The 11,962-nt window shown below is 35.3% G+C and overlaps 1 non-coding gene across 1 annotated transcript; it reads left to right on the plus strand.

Moving 5' to 3' along the window:
- Nucleotides 1–5,839: 5,839 nt before the first annotated feature.
- LOC120264170 lies at nucleotides 5,840–5,972 on the plus strand. The gene has a single exon (XR_005537342.1). It is a non-coding gene; the product is annotated as a small nucleolar RNA Z247 (small nucleolar RNA).
- The last annotated feature ends 5,990 nt before the right edge of the window (nucleotides 5,973–11,962 follow it).

An 11,962-nucleotide genomic window follows, 5' to 3' on the forward strand; every position in this document is an offset into this window, starting at 1 on the left:
TCAAAGCAGCATGCATCTTGAACATTTCATGTGCAAAGGAATCATATGTATCAGCGCCATCAGACCACAACTCTTTCAACTCACTTATCAAAGGTTGTAAGTAAACATCTATATCATTTCCTGGCATATGTTTACCAGGAATTATCGTTGAAATAATAAAAGAAGTCTGTTTCATACACACCCACGGTGGCATATTATATGGGATGAGAATAATCGGCCAAATGCTATAATTTTGACTCATATTGCCATGGGGATTGAATCTATCTGTAGCTAATGCAAGACGTACATTCCGAGGATTTGCTGCAAACCAACTATTTGTTGAATCAAATCTTTTCCATGCTTCAGAATCTCTTGGATGTCTCACAAGCCCATCATTATTGCCCATCCAAGCTGTGCCATCTCATATCCTTTGCTGTTTTTGTAGACAAGAACAACCGTTGTAATCGCGGTCTCAATGGAAAATATCTGACCACTTTCGCAGGAATCTTCCTTGTAGCTCTATTACCACTTGATGACACTTCTGAACGACCCTTCCTTTCCTGCCATCTAGAAGCATTACAAATTTTGCAAATTTGTCTCTCTTCATCTTCTTTATTACCCCAATAAAGCATACAATTATTTGGGCATGCATGTATTCTCTCATAGTTTAATCCAAGCTTCGTGATGGTTTTGTTCGCATCATAAAAAGAGCTTGGAATTTTTATATGCGGAAATGCATCACAAAGAAACTCTAATATCATCGTCAATGCCTTATCGCTCATTCCACAAAGACACTTGATGTGGTACAATTTCAATATGAACGATAGTTTTGAATAATTTGCACAACTTTCATAAAGAGGTTGTTTAGCATCATTTGATAACTCATAAAACTCATATGTTGCATTCCTAGCTTGGTTGAAATTCGGCGTGTCTTCAATGTCATCATCTCTTTGTCTAATCCCCTCATCTGTTGTGTGAAATCCTTCTTCTTGAATAGGTTCATGTACTCCAAAAGCATCATTTACCATATCCCTAATTGGGTCTTCAACATGTCTTGGTGAAGCAACTTCGACGTCGCTTGGAACATTAGTTGTTTCTTGTAGGTGGGACTCTCCGTGAAGGTACCAAATTGTATATCCTTTTGGAAATTGCTTGCAAATAAGATGATCATATACCTCAACATGATTTTTATGTTTACTAAACCCGCACATAGGACATGGACATAGCATTATATCATTGACTGAAATATGTTGGAAAGCAAATTCAATAAAATTCTTAACACCTTGGTCATATGCATCTGAGTTTCGCGGCATTGTAATCCATGATTTTTCCATGCTTATTAAAAACTTTGTCTAAAAATAAACAACACAACATTTATTTATTAATACAAATTGGTCATACTTGGAAACATGAATTCATAAATACAATAGTTAATGACATTAATTCTAGATTGAATGTTACCTGAATTGATTGAGATCACCGCCACTACCAAGAGAGGGCAGCCACAATCGAGAAAATACTACTAAAGAGAACACTATAAAAAGATACCACGCTATGAGCAAGAAAGCCCTACAAAAGAGGGAGAAAGCTTTAGTAAATGGAAATAGAAAGAAATGTTTTAACGAACAAGATATTCAAGTGCTAAAAGGGCATGTAACAGTTTTTTGATTAAAATTGGAAAGTTTTAATCTAGGTTTGAATTTGCATCTTTTTTCAACAAAACTATATTGTAAGGCTCCAATTATTGACTAAAAGAGACGTAAAAAAAACCCAACCATTTCATGTATGATTGAATAAAATGTAGGGCAGTTTTTCCCACAAAATAATTAAACAATGAAAATAAATGACAAATGCTTTATGTGCATGCTACGCTAATACAAATTTTTAAACTTTTTTTTGGGAAAATTTAGGAATCTGATTCCCAATCATGTACACTCTCTCAAGTCTTAATTTCAATTTTAATTTATGTGCCTTTTATCCACATAACACAAACACACACATATATTTAAAAATATTTACATCAATGATATAAAATTAAAAATTTAAAAAAAGGCCCTCCGTACCAACCATGCTTGATGAGGGGAGCATACCATGAAGTCAATGATTGGTAAGCCAAGCATAGAAAATTAGGATTATTAATCTGATAAAAAATGGAACATTGAAATAATGAAAAAAATTGAACATGAACTTAGAAAGCACATATAAAAAAGGTATAGTAGTTAACATGAGTTTTCATTTTATTAATCTAATAAAAATATGCACAAATATAAAAGTATTAAAGAGAATTACAAAAGATAGTCATTCATTAGAATAATAAGAAAAGTAAAGTGGTTTACTAGTTCCAAAATTCATTAGGATCATGCATATATCCAAAGTTCACTTCTAAATAATTAGAAGTGAATTAGGGTTAATAAATAAAGTGGTTTACTAGTTCCAAAGTTCATTAGGATCATGCATATATGCATGAAGGCATGATGAAGAACATACGGAGTCGCCGGCAAGGATGCGAGATTCAGTGCATCGCTCATGATCAAAGAGAGTGTATAATCTCAGCCCATGATCCAAGACATCACGTAGTCTAACAACTTAGTTAAGATCTCATGCATATATATATAGATCACTAATTCATATGAATAATAAGCATTTTTTAATTAATAGTTACACAATTATAGTTTATGGAGTTTCATTTGCAATCAGTAACAATTATCTCAAAGAGTACTTTGATACTTAATCGATGTGGCAGCAAAGCACCATAGCCCATAGATTTCTCAATAACTTATTAACTTCCCCTCATTTTGATCTCACAACTCACTGATTCTTATAAACTAGGAGGTCAAAACTCATATTAACTTTTTTATTTAATAGTGACAGATCTTTTTTTTTTCTTTTCCAATCAAGAACTATAATCACAAGAGTACATTGCATTATATATTAACTATGTGTTTACAGTCTCACATTAAGTAATAGAAATAGTAATCATGAGGCACAACATGGAGCATGGAAAAACAAACAATTTCTCAACCCAAGTGAACGCATATACATCTACAAATTCTTAAATGAATGAACAAATTGCTATAATGAACAAACTGCTATGAATTGTGAATAGTATAAAAAATCAATAGATAAATGCAATCACTATATAGTTTTACATAATTCATCAAAGTTAAGAAAATTTCATAATTAAGGAACAATCTCAGGTCAATTAAACAATGTTTCAAGAGCACCAGAAGAATCTAAATAAATACATTCGAGAACCAGAAGTAGCATTAAGAAAGAAGTGGAATGAGAACACTTACAATAGTCTAAGCGGTTAGGGATGGTGGTGGAGGCATTGACGCAAACATTGAGTGACTGCGATGGTTAATCAACCTTGATGGAGGAAGGCCAAGATCGGGAGATGCAATAATACTGACGGAAAAAAACAAGCAAAGTTTGCTAGAGCCTAACCAAGAAATCAATTCATCACTAGATAGTCTTGTATCATGAGTATTCCATCCAAAAGAAAACTAAGGAAATATAGAAATAATATTATATAAATAATGCAACAGAACATGGAAATCACATTGTTCATCTTCTAACAAGTTACTACTGATACTATAACTCAAAAAAACCTTATGAAAATAGATACTTATGCAGAAAATCCAGATAATGAAAACAAATCCTTGGAAACAACCAATAGCTACCTACATTTAAGATTGATAAGATCATAAGATTTCCTCAACTTCAAGAAAAATATGAACAATATTAGTTACAAAAATGAATTTTCACATAAAGAAAACCTTCTCAAAAGATCCAATTAGAGGGAAACTGAAAGAAAAATCTTCAGCATATATATATATATATATAAAGGAAAAACATTCTGACTAGCTTCTTTCAAAAATTGGAATTTGTCACACCAAAACCAAAACAGCTAAAAGAAATAACAAAATGGGATCACAAAACCATGAAAAGTCACAGATCTTCGAAGAACTTGAAGGGTGAAGCTGCGATCCTTAACGATGCCGATGCTGTTGTTCAATAATCAAGAGAGATCGATGGATCGAACAAAGGGGCCAGAGAAATTTCTCAGAATCGGATGGATCTATATGGTATATCAATGTAGAGAAAAGGGAAAGGGATTTGTCACACCGAAACCAAAACAGCAAAAGAAATAACAAAATGGGACCACAAAACCATGAAAACTCACAGATCTTCGAAGAACTTGAAGGGTGGCACTGAGGTCCTATCTTCTCTCACTCCTTCGGGTGGCGCTATGATCCTTAACAATGCCGATGCAGTTGTTCAACAATCCAGAGAGATCGATGGATCGAACAAAGGGGCCAGAGAATTTTCTCAGAATCGGATGGATCTATATGGTATATCAATGTAGAGAAAAAGGAAAGGGGTTTGACTGGAAAAGGGAATAAGGATAAATAAAAAGAGAAAGGAGTTAACTGGAGCGAAATGTAAATAACTAAGCGGGTGATGAAAAATTCCATTCATGCCGGTTGTCTATAAAAATGCTGGAAATTCCACAGATTTATCGGTCGTTTAGATACAACTGCCACCATACTAATAGTATTCACGGCTGTTTTACCCACAAACCGCCACCATTTAAAATATAACACTGGCCGTTGATAGAACTGCTGTGTAAACCACCACAAAGTACAACTATGGTGGCAGTTTAGCTAAAACTGCCACAAAATGTGTGACGCCAAATCACCCTTTTCTTGTAGTGAGAGTCCTTGCTTCTTTCAAATCTAGGTTGCTAGATTATGGCATGTATTTTTTTAACTATGAAGTTTTGGTTCAAATGTGTTGTTCTTCAGTCGTTGTTTGTAGTAGTGAAATGTTATTTATTACTTGATAGCGTGAATTTTATTTATCAAGTTGTCTAATTGTTTAGATTTGAGGATGCACACCAAGGTGTTTGTTAAAATATCAATGCCCTAAAAACTTGGTTTATGGCTATTGTATGGCTAAGTGATCTTGTGGTTGGATGTGTGGTTTGAGGCTTAATATTTGTACTTATACTTAGTGATTGTTACTTTATTATACCCTTTGCTTGGGTTGCATGAGTTATGGATATTAGAGAATCCTTATACTCAATTACCCCCTGATTATAGGATCTCAATCAATCACCAATAATCTTGTGATTAGCTGTATTATTGTGTAATTAGTTGTAATCTCTTAATTATAGGATAGTTTCGATCTTTGTAACTTTACAATCGTGTGTATATATATATCATATGAATCGATAGAAAAGTAAGCCATTCTTTCCAATATCTTCTTCTATATTTTCAACATGGTATCAAGAGCCTAATTATTATTATTATTTTTTTCCCAACAACTTTCTCTCTATTCAATGGCTTCTAACATTGCCTCATTTTTCACCAACGATCCTATCTCCCTTCACAACCACCAGGATCCTCACCATCCCCTCCTTACCATCAATCTCTCCAACATCACCAAATTATCCTCAACCAATTATCTTACATGGAGCCTTCAAATCCAATCTTTGCTTGAAGGTTATGATCTTTATCACTTCCTTGATGACACTCATCCTTCACTGCCACCCACCGTTACTGTCAATGGTGTTACATCACCCAATTCGGCATATACCACATGGAAGCGTCAAGATCGTCTCATCTTTAGCGCTCTTCTTGGTGCTCTCTCCGTTTAATTGCAACCACTTATTGCTCGCACTGCCACTTCTCTTGATGCATGTCAAACCTTAGCTCAAACCTATGCCAAGCCATCTCTTGGTCATATTAAACAACTGAAGACTCAGTTCAAACAATGTTCCCAGGGCTCCACATCAATTAGTGACTATATGCAAACCATTAAAATTCATGCTAATAAACTTGCTCTTATTAGGAAGCCTGTTGATGATGAGGATCTTATTCATCAAGTTCTTGAGGGACTCCGTGATGAGTACAAATCTGTCGTTGATGCGATTAATGCTCGTGATATGTTAATTTCCTTTGTTGAATTCCATGAGAAACTCCTCAACCAAGAAGCTTCTCTTCATACTACCTCACCTTCTTCTCTATCGCTACCGGCAACAGCAAATACCACTGTTTATCATAATCATTCAAATAGATGTTCACACCAATCCCAATAGTCTGCCCTACCATAATATATTCTTCTCCGGATCAGCGTCAACCCAAACCTTATTTGGGTCATTGTCAAGCCTGTGGCATTCCAGGACACACTGCTAACGGTGCCCGATGTTTCGACTTGTCACCTCTCAATAATCTTAGCAATCTCGCCCTCAAGGCTCTCAAGGATCTCGCCCCTTCCCACCTCGGCAACCACAAGCCCATCATGCTGTCCTCGGTAACACCTCTACTCCTACATGGCTGCTGGATAGTGGTGCATCTCACCATGTTACATCTGACCTGAGCAATTTCTCCCTTCATAGTTCGTACCTGGGATCTGATGATATCCTGATTGGTGATGGATCGGATCTTCCCATCACTCATAATTGTTCTACCACCATTCCCTACTTCCTCTCACACCTTTGCTCTACAAAATGTCCTTTGTGTATCCTCAATGAAAAAGAACTTAATTTCCATTAATCAATTTTGCACTACTAAGCATATTTCTGTTGAATTCTCCCCCTCTGCTTTTAGGTGAATAATCTCAACACGGGGCCAATCCTTTTGATGGGAGAACCTAAGGATGGTGTATATGAGTGGCCAACCAAATCTCTTTCAGTTACTTCTTCTCTATTGCTTGCCTTTTCCAGTGTCAAAACCAACCTGTCCGAGTGGCACTCTCGACTCGGTCATCCCTCATCCCATATTATGGAAAACATTGTTTCTATGTTTTCTTTACCTTTATCTAGCCTGTTATCTTCTTTCCCACCCTGCAATGCCTGTGCATGCAATAAAAGCCATAAAATTCCATTTTCTTCTTCTACGTTAACTTCATCCCATCCACTTGAACTTCTCTTTTCTGATGTTTGGACATCTCCTTTTTATTCTGTTGATGGTTTTCAGTACTATGTTATTTTTGTTGATCATTATACCTGATATGTTTGGTACTATCCACTAAAACGTAAATCTCATGTGTATGATGTCTTCGTTCGCTTCAAGGCATTAGTCGAAAATCAATTCAAACATAAAATTATTACCCTTTATTCATATAATGGTGGCGAATATAAAGCCCTTGATCGGTTTCTCTCCACCACTGGTATCTCTCATCTTACTACCCCACCTCATACACCCGAACACAATAGCTTTTCCGAACGACGTCATCGCCATATTGTTGAAACCGGTCTATCTCTTCTAACTCATGCATCAATGCTTCTAACTTATTGGACTTATGCTTTTTCCACTGCTATTTACCTCATCAACCGAATGCCCACACCTACACTACATCTTCTATCTCCTTTTGAAACACTCTTCGGGTCTCCACCCAACCACTCTAAACTTCGGGTGTTTGGTTGCTTATGTTATTCGTGGCTTTGTCCTTATTCTCAGCATAAACTTGATTCTCGCTCAACTCCTTGTGTTTTTCTTGGATACTCTTCCACACAAAGTGCCTATATCTGTCTAGATTTGTCCACTTCTAAAACATACATCTCTCATCATGTCAAATTTCTTGAAAACTCTTTCTCTTTTCTTCATCGTCAATCCACTTTATCTCGTCCCACCCCGGATTTTATTTCCAAATGGTTTCCCCCAGTCCAATTTCTCCCCATTTCCCATGGCTCACTCAATATGTCTCCGCAAAGGGATTCCTCATGTTTGCCTCCTTCGCATGATACCTCACCAGTCGCTCACCACCATCTGTCCTCCACTCCTCCTTCACTCGAACCACATACTTTTGAGATCCCTTCTCCTTCAACTACAACTATACCCACCAATCAAAATCTTTATCACATGACTACTCGATCGAAAAACAACATCCACAAACCCCTCACCAAGATGACTCTCACTGCTGCCCTCTCTCCCTCCTTCGTCCTTGAGCCTCATACTATCACCCAGACCCTGAAAGATCCCAAATGGAGACAAGCTATAAATGATGAATTTGATGCTCTTGTTCGGAATGGAACTTGGGAGCTTGTTCCATCTACCTCTTTACAAGATATTGTTGGTTGCAAGTGGGTTTTTATCATTAAATGTCTTACTGATGGTTCTATTGACAAGTACAAAGCCCGCCTTGTTGACAAAGGTTTTCATCAGCGGCCTGGTGTGGATTATCATGATACTTTTAGTCCCATTGTTAAGACAACCACAATCCGCCTTGTTCTAAGCTTGGCCATCAATAGAGGTTGGACATTGTGACAGTTGGATGTTAATAATGCCTTCCTTCAAGGCCATCTTTCCGAAAATATCTACATGGCCCAACCTTTAGGCTTTGTTGATTGTGACAATCCAACTTGTGTATGCAAATTGAAAAAGGCTATATATGGGCTAAAGCAATCTCCAGGGGCTTGGTACCTTGAACTTTGCCGATTCCTCATTGAGTCTGGATTCACCAACTCATTTGCAGACATCTCTCTATTCACACTCTACTCAGGTGCTACTACTATCTATTTCCTTGTTTATGTTGATGACATTATCATCATAGGTACGCATGCTAATATTATTCATCGCTATATTGATCTCTTGGCCCAATGGTTTTCCACCAAGGATCTTGGTGCCTTATCTTATTTTCTTGGCATTGAGGTTCTCACTACTCCATCTGGTCTAATGCTTACTCAAACGCGCTACGTCACTGATCTTCTTACCTGAACAAAAATGTCTGATGCCAATCCCGTTGCTACACCACTTGTTACCCATGAAAATCTCACACTTTATTCAGGTATCACACTGTCAGACTCCATAGAATATCGAACCATTGTTGGCAGTCTACAATATCTTTTCCTCACTTGCCCCGACATCACGTATGTTGTTAACAAGATTTCCTAGCTCATGCATTGTCCGACATCTGCACATTGGAATGCTGCAAAATGACTTCTTCGCTATCTGTGTGGCATATTAACTCATGGTATATTTCTTCCTAAGGAAAATCCACTCTCACTTCATGCTTTCTCTGATGCTGATTGGGCTGGCAACAAAGACGATTATACATCTACGAGTGCCTATCATCTCTTGGTCTTCCACCAAACAACGCGCAGTTGCTCAGTCATCCACAGAAGCTGAGTACCGTTCAGTTGCAACTGCTAATTTTGAAATCAATTGGATTTGTTCTCTTCTCACAGAGCTTCGTGTCACTCTTCCTACACTGCATACTATTTATTGTGACAACATTGGTGCCACCTATCTCTGCTCTAATCCAAACTTCCATTCACGCATGAAACATGTCGCTATTACCTATCATTTTATTTAGGATCAAGTGCAATCAGGGGCTCTTCGTGTTACTCATGTCTCTTCCACAAACCAGCTTGCAGACACTCTTACCAAACCACTTCCACGGCGACATTTCAAAGACTTACGAGTCAAGATTGGCGTCTGCTCCGGAACACCATCTTGAGGGGGAATATTAGAGAATCCTTGTACTCAATTACCCCCTGATTATAGGATCTCAATCAATGACCAATAATCTTGTGATTAGCTATATTATTGTGTAATTAGTTGTAATTTCTTAATTATAGGATAGTTTCTATCTTTGTAACTTTACAATCATGTGTATAAATATATCATATGAATCAATAGAAAAGTAAGCCATTCTTTCCAATATCCTCTTCTATATTTTCAACAATGGCTTGGTATAAATGCAATTGTTGGTCTTGCTCATAAGCCTTGTAGAAGTTATAATTTTATTTTTAGCTTGCCAAGTGTAATTATTCTTAATCTTTTTGTTAAAGTTTAGATGCATATACCTATATGTATATATATATATGAATGTCGTATTTCTTCATTTCAATGACTATATGTTCTTGCCTTGCATTCACTAGAAACCTTGCCTTCTCGTTTAGTGTAATCTAGTGTTTGGAGTTACATTTGAAGCCATGCATGAGTTGATCTTTATTGTGTTCGTTCCTCTTTGATCTATATAGCTATAGCTATCATACTTTTTGGATTCTTTTATCTGTTGAAATGATTAGATGTTTGGTACTGATATATGGAATAGAAAGTGGTTTTTTACTTTGCCATGGTTATGGTCCATGTTTTGGTTTATGTTACATTTTTAGAGTTGTTCAAGAAGGACTAATCTTATCTTCGAGTGTGAGTTAGAGTTTGGAGATCTCCCGCTAATTAAGTAATACACATATAAATTATCGATTATTTTTATTGTAAAATTCAGTTATTTATTTATTTGTCCACTCTTTTTATCTTGAAATAATTGACTTGGTTTCTATATACGTGTGGGATCATGCAATTCTTTGATTATTTACAAAGTTATAGTATCTTTGCTCAAATGAGAATCTTGGAAAAGTTTGATATTATAAATTGCGTTAAATTATGCTATTTTGGTTTGATAAGTTAGTAATATTTTTTGTTAGCAAGTATTGATAATCTAGGTTTTTGAAAATATTGCTTTTGATACTTATGGAAAAATTTATTTTGTTATAACCATTTTTAGTCCCCAAATAAGCTATGCATTAAGTCGATCAATGGGGGGTCAATATTGACCATGTCGTTATAAATTCTGTGAATTGAGACTATAGTTTCATGCTCAGCCGTCGGTGGAACAATAATGGTATTGGACTAGTGCAACTGAGGTAAAATAAATGGCCATAGAAATTTTGGGAGACATAATCTTCAAACATTATTATATGCAGAATTTGTGTCCTCTATTAAACTCTTTTTGTCAAGAGACTTATATTTGATAATGATTACAATATGATATTTGATTTATATGAAATCAGTATATTTTGAAAAACTATTATGAAGCGGTGTTTTCGCTAAAGCATTATGGATGCAAAATCTGTCTTTCGGTAATTAATATTGTTCTTTGCTTTTTAGTATATGTTGTGATTTATGTTCTACTCCTTTTATATACATTGTACAAGTTTTGTTTTATTTGATATCAGAATTAGAAATTTTAAACTTTGTATGATCCCCAAATATTTTAGTGGATTACTTCTTAGGTTGTCAATTTCATAAAATTGTTTTTAATTCTTTCCAGATCATGAGACAGTTTTGGTTATAACTTAGTGGGTGGTCGAATATCTTTTCCCCAGTGTAGTTGAGTTGTAATTTCTATTTTGTTGTAGTCCTTAAATTATGTATTTGGAACCTATTGTATTTTTGTTATCTGTAATTCTTGGCTTTGTTTGATCGTATATTGCTGTGAGTCAGGATTTTAGGCCTTGCATGCCTACGAGATTTCTGCTTTGTGGGTGTGCGACTGTTATCTACTATCAGGCCGGGTTTGGAGCGTGACACTTATAAAATTTAATATGTAATTGATTAATATTAAATTGTAATCATATAGCTTCTTTGCAAGGGAGTTGCAGAAATACCTTATATTATAACTAGAAATTGCCATCTGAAAAAAAAAAATTATAATGGACAGGAATAAAAGAACTAATGGAGTGGTAATGCTAGAGGGAAAAAATAATGGTAGATAGCTAACCACCAACTGGCTGGACTGCTAACTAGATAAACATTTATAGGGCGTTTGGATTAAAGCTTACATATTTCCTAGGAATCGTCATGAACCTTTAATTAATTGTAAAAATTATTAATTTAAATAATTAAGTATAATAATTGAAATCAATAGTAATTAATGTGCATTATTTTTTTTAAAAAAAAATTGGATATACCACGATATATTAGATTGTTTAATTTTAATATATAACTAGGCATTCTCCCCGGCTTCATATCGGAGTTTTTAAAATTTTGTGAGGGGTTTTTGAGGTAATATCATATATATATATATATATATATATATAATTGATATAATTAAACAACTCCTACAATGGAAACTCTTGTATACCTTGGATTTCAAAGGTCTTATAGAAATTTAATGCATAAATAAATAAATGCAATTAAAGTTTGTCAATTATTAATATCATAAATAATATAAATAAAAACTTAAATGT

Source organism: Dioscorea cayenensis, chromosome 6 (genome assembly GCF_009730915.1).
Source record: "Dioscorea cayenensis subsp. rotundata cultivar TDr96_F1 chromosome 6, TDr96_F1_v2_PseudoChromosome.rev07_lg8_w22 25.fasta, whole genome shotgun sequence".
Taxonomy (NCBI): Eukaryota; Viridiplantae; Streptophyta; class Magnoliopsida; order Dioscoreales; family Dioscoreaceae; genus Dioscorea; species Dioscorea cayenensis.